Source organism: Lygodium microphyllum, chromosome 27 (genome assembly GCF_053477565.2).
Source record: "Lygodium microphyllum isolate KBCC chromosome 27, Lygodium_microphyllum_v1.1.10, whole genome shotgun sequence".
In the NCBI taxonomy this organism is placed as follows: Eukaryota; Viridiplantae; Streptophyta; class Polypodiopsida; order Schizaeales; family Lygodiaceae; genus Lygodium; species Lygodium microphyllum.
This window is the reverse complement of record NC_141161.1, coordinates 34,148,043-34,157,868: the sequence shown is the minus strand read 5'-3', so window position 1 is coordinate 34,157,868 and position 9,826 is coordinate 34,148,043.

Below are 9,826 nucleotides of genomic sequence, written 5' to 3'. Positions count from 1 at the left end.
GCCACTCTCATGCTAGGGACAAAGAATTCTACTGGTAGAATGGCTTTAGTTCTATAAGTTAGCTTAAAGGAAGTCTATCCCACAACCGTTTTATTGGCTATTTGATAGTCCCATAAATCTGCTATCAGCTTGTTGTCCAAGTCACTATGAGAAGCAGAGACTACCAGGACATTCACTACTAAGTTCTTATTTTTGGATTCAACCTGGCCGTTGGCTTGAGGGCAATAGGATGAAGATTTCCTATGGATGATGAGGAAGGTAGATAGGAGGTGGGCAATCACTTCATTGATGAAGTGCGTGCCTTGATCACTGACTAATTCAATGGGACAGCCAAATTGTGAGATTACTTGCTCCCAAAGGAACTTGGTCGTGGTCCTAGCATCATTTTTCCTAGTGGCTCGTGCTTTTGCCCACTTTGTGAGATAGTCTATGGCGACTATGATGTACTTGATTTGCAAGTATTATGCTATAGGACTATGATGTAATCGGCTTGCAAGTATGGTTTATTTACAAGATAAAGCAAGGATTGATGGTCAACAATGAAGGTGAAAGGTGTAGCTAGAAGATAATGTCAAAATTTCTTTACGGTAAACACCATGGCCAAACCCTCTCTCTCAATCATGGAATAGTTCAACTTGGTATTCGTGAGTTGTCTGCTAGCAAACTCATAGGATAGTCTAAGTTCTGTTCTCTAGGCTGACACAAAATAGCTCCCATGATGCCAAACTTCGAGTCGTTAATGTGTATGTGGTATGTGGAAGGTGATGGTCCAATTTGGGGCTCGTAGAATGGGTGCAGTTGTCTGAGCCTTTTTCAAATCTTCGTATGCGCGTTGGCATTCCTCGATCCATTCGAATATTATCAGTAGTTTGTAAAGTGGTCTAGCAATTAACACATAGTTCAACATGAATCATCGATAGTATCTCATATGTCCTAGGAAGCACTAAACTCCCTTGTAGTTGGTTGAATAACCTTGACTTTCGAGAAGTCAGTGTGGCAATGTTGTTCTTGGACAGCATATTCCCTAAGGTGCATCCATGTCTCACCCAGAATTGACATTTAAGGGGGTTCAACAAGAGACGATACAATCTATATTGTTCAAAGACTACACAAAGTTTGTCAAGGTGTTCCCTCCAACTTGAGTGAACACGCAGATCGTCAATGAACACTTCTAACTCTTGCCTAAGCATGTCCTTGAAGATGGCATACATAAGCTATTGGAATGTGGCCAGTGCATTTGTTAGTCCAAAAGGCATGACTATGTAGGCAAAGACACCCCATTTGGTAGTGAATGCGGTCTTATGCCTCTCATATCGAGGTGGACTTGCACCTGATTGCAACCTGAGAAGCTGTCTAGGAAACTGTAGGCTTCTTTGCCAGTCACTCTCTTGAGCATATGCTTAGTGCACAGTAGTGGATAGTTGTCTCTCTTCGTAGCAATGTTGACTTTCTTATAATTAATGCACACTTTGATTTTTTCGTTCTTCTTTAGGATAATTACAATGGGAAAAATCCAGTTCACATGCTCAATTTCATAGATGAACCCCACTCTTAACATCTTTTCTATCTCCTTCTTGACTGCATGAGCATGCTTGGGATTCATAAGGTATGGTCTGCTTGATCGGTGTTGCGTTTGGTGTCATGGGAATGTTATGAGTCACTTCACTCAGATCAACTCTTTTCAGCTTCATCAAGGGCCCAAGTGAATATGCCTATGTACTCTCATAGTAGCACAATGAGATCTGCTCCTTCTAGCTCGGTCAAGTTGTTAGCTATGAAGACAGGTCAGGGCTTCCCTCCTTCCCCATCCATGTTGACCTCCTTAGCACTGACAAGCCCTTCCACGGGTTTGTTCACTTGTCCTTGCCTCTTGGCACCCAGCAAGATCATTACTCTATCATATTTCTTAAATTTCGTGAATCGCTTTGGTAGATCTTGCGTTTTTTTCTGCTCCTTAGCATTAGACTCCCTAGATTACCTCTTTCTTTCCTCCTTCAACCGTTTGCACCTTAGGTGGACTGGCAAGTCCCCCTTGGTGTGTTTGGTCTTAGGTGGTTGGGGTATTTTAGGGTCACTATTTGAGCTTACTTCCAACTCAGGTTCAAACTCTCCATCTTCACTCAAAGAGGGAGTCTCTCCTAGTGGTTGTAGCTCTGAAGGTGATTCTGTCCTAAGTAGTAGTGCAGGTTGGGTGAGCCCTGCCCATTTGTAGTCAATCGCTTCTATGTGCTCCAACCACATGTGATCGTTCTCCGTTTACATGATTCCTCTCTTGATTCTAAAGGTACTCTCTTTTCATGGCTTGGAATCTACTCGTATTTGCTCAATCTCATGTCCATTAGTGTCATACTCTATCATGTCAATCTCTTCTTCACTCTCTTTATTGAAGGAACAGTAGTCCTCGTAGTTATCCTCGTCCCTGACTGCTCGTCATCTCCTAGGTTTCTACACTCCTCTTTCTTCTCATCCATGGCCAAGGCCCAATTGTACATCAGGTTCAGATCATGTACCCTAGTTCATTTCCACTTGGGTTTATCCATGAGATCCTTGAGGGGTTTAAGATTAGCAGTTGGGCTGCCACCTAGCTTGTCTGTTAAGTACTTTAAGATCTTGTGGAGCTCTCGCTTGTTATTCGAGACATGGAATGTGATAGGGGTGATCTGGCTACTACAAGAGCTTCTAGCCATCATGCATAAAGGTACTGATGAGGGCTTATTGGCTGCCTTAGCGATTAACTCGTGTTCCTCCTCCTTCTCCAAGAATGGCAGATCGATTGTGGCTAGCACATGCATCCAATCCCACTCATCCTCAAGGCAAGGGATATACTTCGTTAGTGGCCCATAATATTTCCTGACTTGAGCATCACCCTTCAGCATGGTGGAGATGGTATCCAGGTTGACTGGCGTGGTCTTCCAGGGATCCATCTCTACCCTTTATTGCTTTCGTTCAATTGCCCAAGAAGATCAAACCATTGCTTGAGTCTTCTATGACTCATTCATTCTGCATCTAGGGTCGACCTAGCAAGATGTCATAGTCTACCCCCTTCATGACGATGAAATCCACTAAAAACTAGACTCCTGCGATCTTCAACTGCCAATTCTTCAACACCTCGAATGGCTTAACTTTCATCCCATTGGCCAATGTGACATTGAACTTAGCATTTTCAACATGCAAGTTACCCGAAGCTTGGAGCACTGTGTCGCTAAGTACACTGACTCCTGCCCCCATGTCTACGATTCCTTTCCTTATAGCGTCTCCTAGTGCTACAACAGGCAAGACCGCATGCATCTCAGTGCCTTCCCACAAAGCATTAACATGTAAGCACTTAGGTATTGAGTGCACTGTCAAGCTTGATATTTGAGTCACTGCATCAGGTTATGCACGCCATATGTCCCCTACTTGATTGGTCCTTCTACCCACTGCTTCAACTCTTGCCATAGCATTGGGTGTGCTGCTTAAGCAGGTCTCCTAAGTGCAAAGTCACATGGGTTGACACTAGCGTCATAAGAAGGTTGCTAGTTGCTTGCTTCCCTCCTAATTCCATGCTTCTTGGCCAATGGTCTTGGCTAGTTTGCTAGCCCATGGCACTTAAGCTTTGTCTATGTGGTACTACTCATGACACAAGTCGATGAGACCGGTGTGCTCACATTAGAGAGCTCATCGATTTCATCTCTTAAGATGGGCTTTGTGTTCTCCTTTAAGTGCTCTCGGGCTTCTCTCACCAACACTCATTGACCTTATATATGGCTTCAAGTTGGTGCTTCGGGTTAGGGTACTCCCCGACCTTAGAACTCCCTTTTTCTACAGTCTTTGAAGTGGATGTTTCTGCCTCTACATATATGACTCTTTTTCTTATGGGTAGTGTCGTGGCACTCTCCGTCTTAAGTGTGACCTTTGCCTCAGTTCTATTTTTCCTTCACCTACGGCTCTTTTTTCCTATTGAGACTACATCTAGGTTTGGCAGTGATATGCTGGCTCACTTCATTTGTGCTCGGGTCATAATATGCAATGGGATGGGTGTAGCCTCTCCGTTGAGTGCTTCAACTCCAAACAGCCCCAATGGCACTGATGGCATGATTTCCAAACTAGAGGATGGTTTCCTTCTAGGGCAATCGGCAAATAGATGGGTGATTCTACACTCTCAGCATCTAAGGTCATCCTTCTCTCTATTGGCTTGCTCCCTCTCAGGGCAGTGCAAAGAAATGTGCATTGGGTGACCCAAGTCATTGGATTGGCTCTTGGTTCTGCCCTCCCAGGCCTCTACCTCCACCTCTACCTAACGCCATCACTAGCACTGATCAATAGTCCATGAGAATGGGGTTGCCCTCTTCATCATACGAGACATAAGGGTTTACATATGCCTCCTCATCATTTGGTTCCTCCATGTAATGGACTGGAGCATCGCTCACTGGGTGGGTTACGAAAGGTCTAGGTGGCCTAGGAATGCATGTGGGATTAATCTCCATTCTAGGGATGGCTCTTTTCACATCGTTAGGTGCTGGAAGAGCCAATGGGGCTCCCCTTCCAAAGAAGTTTGGTGGCCTATTCCCTAGGTATGGCTGATTGTATGATTGCAAGTATGGAAGTCTCCTTGGTAGCTTGCAATGCATGGCATCATGGCCGAACCTATCGCAATTGGTACAAGATTGGGACCTAGGGTCCTGACATTCTGCTGGAAGGTGATTTCCACCGCAATGCATGCACTAGACATGTGGGTGCACATGTCTCCTCACTATCTCTTGTAGCCTTGCTAGCTCCATCTTCATCTCTACTAGTTCTCAGCTTTGGTCAATGCTTTTCCTTTATCTTAGATGCCCGAGACTGAACGTTTGCTAGATGTTTTAGCTCTCCCTGAGGATTTGGAGTTAGCATCGTCTCAGTTTGAGTTCCTAGAGCTCGTCTCAGTTTGAGTTCCTAGAGCTTCTCTCTTTTTGAATTGGTCATCCACTCATATGGCCTCTTCAAAGACCCTAGCTAGTATGTCTCTCAGCAAGCTCAAGTTGCATGCCAAGCCTTGTAGAGTTCCTCGCTACTACGAATTCCATTTATAAAGACTGTGGAGACTACTCTCTCAATGAGTCATTCGTTACTTAGGATTCTCTTAAAGAGACTCTGCACATGGGTAACGTATTCCTTGATGTCCTCCTTGTCCTTCTGCTTGACATTCATCAGCCTAACTATGAGATTGTCGGAATACCCAACCTTAGAGAACCTCTTCATGAAGAGATTATTGAGGTTGTTGCACTCCATTGCATCTAAGCTAGTATACCATGTCCTGCCCTTGTCACTTAGGCAAAGGCCAACAGCTTGCTAATGTTGGGCAAGATCCGTAAGGCTGTTAGCCTTGCAAACTTACTCGAACTACTCTCTATGAAACTATATGGGTCATTGCCTGGCTGGTATTTGTCTAGCTACTTCATGATTGTAGGGATTTTTGACTGGCTCTTTGAGCCTTGGGTGACTCCTAACTTTGCGAGCAATGAGGTTGCTAGGGCTGTTGCACTTTGCTCTGTAGACGTATTGTCTATGAGCCACTTCATGAGAAGCTCACTTAGCGTCAAGTCCCCCTCTAGCGCTCTCTCTCTTTCCATGTTAGCTCTTGTATGATTCCTATTGGCTAGAGCTAAAACATGCTAGACTTCCCGCATCTAAATGTCTTGTTGTAACTTCTAGTTCGCTGCTCGTGGTTGTAAGTGGCTATCTTCTGTGGCACACTTGTTGTGCTAATCTCTTCTTCTCCTCAAGGTCTACTATGATGTCTTCAGATGGCCTACCATGGTGGTACATCTTGGTTTGTAAGTTGTATTTATTCACCGTCTGTTGGATATCAACTAGGAAAACTCCCAAGTTGAGCTTGTCATTCTTGCGGGAACTAGATCCTGACATGTTTGCAACTTCTTGCTCCACTAGGCTGTCGATGAGGCTAATTAGGTCTAGCAGTGTTGCGCCTTCAATGGTGTCAATCCTTTGGTGCCTCTAGCACTCTGTGTTGGCTCTCTCTTAGTCCTACTAGCTAGGGTTCTCGATCATCTGTCTAAGTCTGAGGGTCATCTCCTATTAGTGGGTTTGTTCCGCTTGTTATGTTTGAGTGTATTCCTTCTTATTACAAATAGTCCTCAGCTTACGTTCACTCAATGTGTTCATGGTGATCTTTTCCTACACAGTGTGAAATCAAGCTTTTAGCTCTCAAGTGCACTTCAAGTGACAAACAATGTGGGGTGCAACTGCAGGATTATGAATGCAGTTCTCGCTCTCCCCTAGTTTCATTATTGACCAAATATGGCTCTAAGTGCAATTATTGGCCTCTCTTATGGGTTCACAAGGGCCTCTACTGTGTCTCTTAGCTTGGTCAAGGTGTAATTGGGATCTATGGATCAATTTGGGGCTCTAAATGGGCAGATAGCTAACAAGTTTGCTAGCTCTCGCTTTTAGGTCATCAAATCATACTTTTCGTAGTCAAGAGGCTCTACGAGCCATCCGACACATCTGGAAGGCTGTCGAAAGATTTCCATACTAAAAATTGTCTGATTCTCGATCGTTTGATTATCCAATGGTCTGATTGTCCGAATTGGATGTCATATGTCCGATTCGAACAAGTTTGGTGGTGTCCAAGTAGTCTAATTTCCAAAATCGGACCATTCGATTATTCGGAATTAGACATATGACTCGAATTCTGGAAATTGGACTTTGTCAGCAAGTGCATCCAATTTCGATGGCCATGGTTCTAGACAAGATGAAAATCAAATCAATGGCAATGATTTTAGGCATGTAAGGCTACACAAACTTCTAGAATGCAAGAATAGACAAGACGTGGCTGGAAAACACCCATACGTGACAATCAATCCATACTTTGCCCTAGGACTCTCTCTCTCTCAAGCTCTCTCTCTCTCACTCACACAAGTCTAAGAGGTCTAAGACTAAAATTGATCCTTCACCCCCTTCTTCCTTAGGTTTCAAACCCTTGTCCTAGTGCCCGAGTGTTGCCTCATTTGTGCTCTTGCCTTGTCAATGGATTTCAAACCCCCTTTTTTCCCTTGTTTTTGCCATGTTTTAGGCCTATTTACAGCAACAACCCTAAAGCGGTTTGCTTTAATTTCTTGGTCCTATCCTACTCTAAATGCAACAAAAATCAAAGCTCAAGTACTGAGATGATTTATCCTACTTGCCTAATCATTCAAAACTCAAAATGCTTACTTGCTTTGAAGATTAAACTCCCAAATCTCCTACCTACATCAATCATTGGTTCGGGGATGAAACCCTACTTCGACGCTCGACTTGAAGCACCCAAGTGCTCGAGCTTGAATCCGTTGGTCCCGAAAATGGAACCAAAATGAACTATGAGCTGACTACTAATACCCATGAACTGCTTATTATTTCAAGCATTTCAAATGAGCTCTAATGGCTATCTCTCACCTAGTTGATGCACTTCTTCCGTTCCTACAAGTGTAATGAGCTTACCTTGATGCTCGAATGAGTAGCCTTCTCCCTCAAGCACTTCGGTAGCTCCATGATCCATGGTGCGAGCTCAAGCAAACTCAACCCTCTACCTTCAAGCTCCATCCACCATAGCTGTGCACACGAGACAAGAGAAGAGAAGAGAAGAGAAGAGAAGAGAGGAGAAGAAGAGAGGAGAAGATTGAGAGCTTCTTCACCACGGTCCCTCACCCTCACACACACACTCCCTTGTACTCTCATAGTCCCTCTCTCAAGCACAAGCACAATCACAAGCAAGATATAGAGAAGAAAAGAAAAAGAGAGCTACTTTTGCCACACACCAAGAATGAGCTTCTCATTCAGTTTTTGAGTTTATATACAAGCCCTAAATCCTTTGGGCATCCATCCCCTTTTATACACAATCAGGCATCTTGCCAAGGTTCTCTTTTCATATTCCCTTCTATTTACCTTATCCCCTTCACCTATGCCCGTAAGATTTTACAATTTTCACAGAAGGGATCTTGACGCTCTTTTATAAAATTTTAGGGGTGTCTTTCATCTAAAAATGCACCTTCCATCTTTTGCATTTTTTTTAGATTACCTTTGCACCTTTTGCTTTTTCTCCTTCTTACTGACTTCATTGCATCGATGGGCCGGACTCGAGTCCAACGCGGGTTGTTTGGTGCAGGAGCGGAAAAATACTAACGGGGAGTCCGAGATGTCTGCATTTCAAAATTTCCTTGGATTTATTTTTTCTTTTCTTTTTTCTTGTCCTGTAGTGGGGTTAACATGGCTATAAGTCCACATTGACTTGTCACTATTGTGGAAAGTAAGGTCATATTTGACCACAGTGCCATAAACTGTAACATCAAGATTGAAGAGATTAATGTAGTGTAGACTACTGCAGATAATGATTACATACTTGTAGCTTTTTCTCTTGACGTGTCACAGTTGATTGATGCCTCCTGTGCTTATGCTCAGTGTTGACTGATTGATTTTGGGACTACTTTTCATGTTAACCCCCCTCATAAAGAGCAATTCCATTGGAGATGTACGGCTACAGTTTTCTTCAAGGAAGCAGCATCTTTCTTGCGCACGATGTATGCTATGTTTCAACTTTTACCAAAAGCCTACTCTCTAATGGACAGTTGGATGATGCAAGTTATGTTGTATCTTTTGGTGATTCCTCATAGAAGATTACATGTGAGAATCTTGTCTCTGCATGCAGTGGCAAGTTTGGCACTCTCTATCCCTTGTATTTGGGTCTATTTTAAATATGTTTTGGTAGTGTGGTTGTAGTACCACATGTATCATTATGGCATCATCACCTTTGGACACATGTTATTAAAGGGAATGAAAATGCTTACTTCTTTGTAGAATCTTCCACCCCTTGACTATAAATATTTTGATTCTTATGATCATTGTCTTTATGGTACATGTAGACACGTAGTTTGCATAAGAAATATAGTATTACGTGCATGGGTGAGCCTATGGCTCTTGTTCATTCTAATGTTCGTGGATCTATGCCCTGTCACTCATTAGGTGGCATGAAGTATTTTGTTGCTTTCATTGGTGATTACTCACATGAGGTCTAGATATACCCCATAAAGCAGAAATTGGAAGTATTAGCTATGTTTTAGAGTTGGCTTGCTCTTATTGAGAACTAGTCAGCTGGGTATAGGTTGAAATGCCTATGATCTGAAAATGGGAGCAAATATGTATCTAAATCCTTTGCGTAGTTTTGCAATGAGAAGGGCATTATGTATTAGTTGACCCCCTCATATATCCCACCCTAGAATGGTATGGTTAAGTGCATGGACATGAAAATTTAGGAGAGACTTCGTAGTATGCTTAACCAAGCAATCTTACTGCAACATTTTTAAGCTGAGGCAGTTATTACTACCATATATTTGATTAATAGATCCCCATGCATTGCTATTGTCTATTAGGTTGCAGAGGAGGTGTGTTCTAGGAAACCTCCATCATATTCTCATTTGCACATCTTTGGTTATATGAGACTTTCTACCATATTCTCAAGGACAAGCACAATAGGCTAGATCCTAAGTCAGTGAAATACATCTTTCTTGGTTATGGGGATACAAGTGATATGGGCTATCACCTATGGGATTTGCAAGTTTGAAAGGTCATCCACAGTCATGATGTTGTTTTCTATAAAGAAAAAATTGCATAAGTAGCCTGAGCAAGTAGTTGAGGTGGTACATAAGGTGATATTTCAAGAGGAGCCTCCTTCTCCCATATAGCCAGTTAGATAGGCTACAATAGCTTGTGCTCTAGTGATCAATGATCTTGATACTTGGGTAAGTTACTTGTGAATATATATGTGCATCATGTGTGGGTTCAAAATAAGGTATTTTTAAAATACCATTTTATA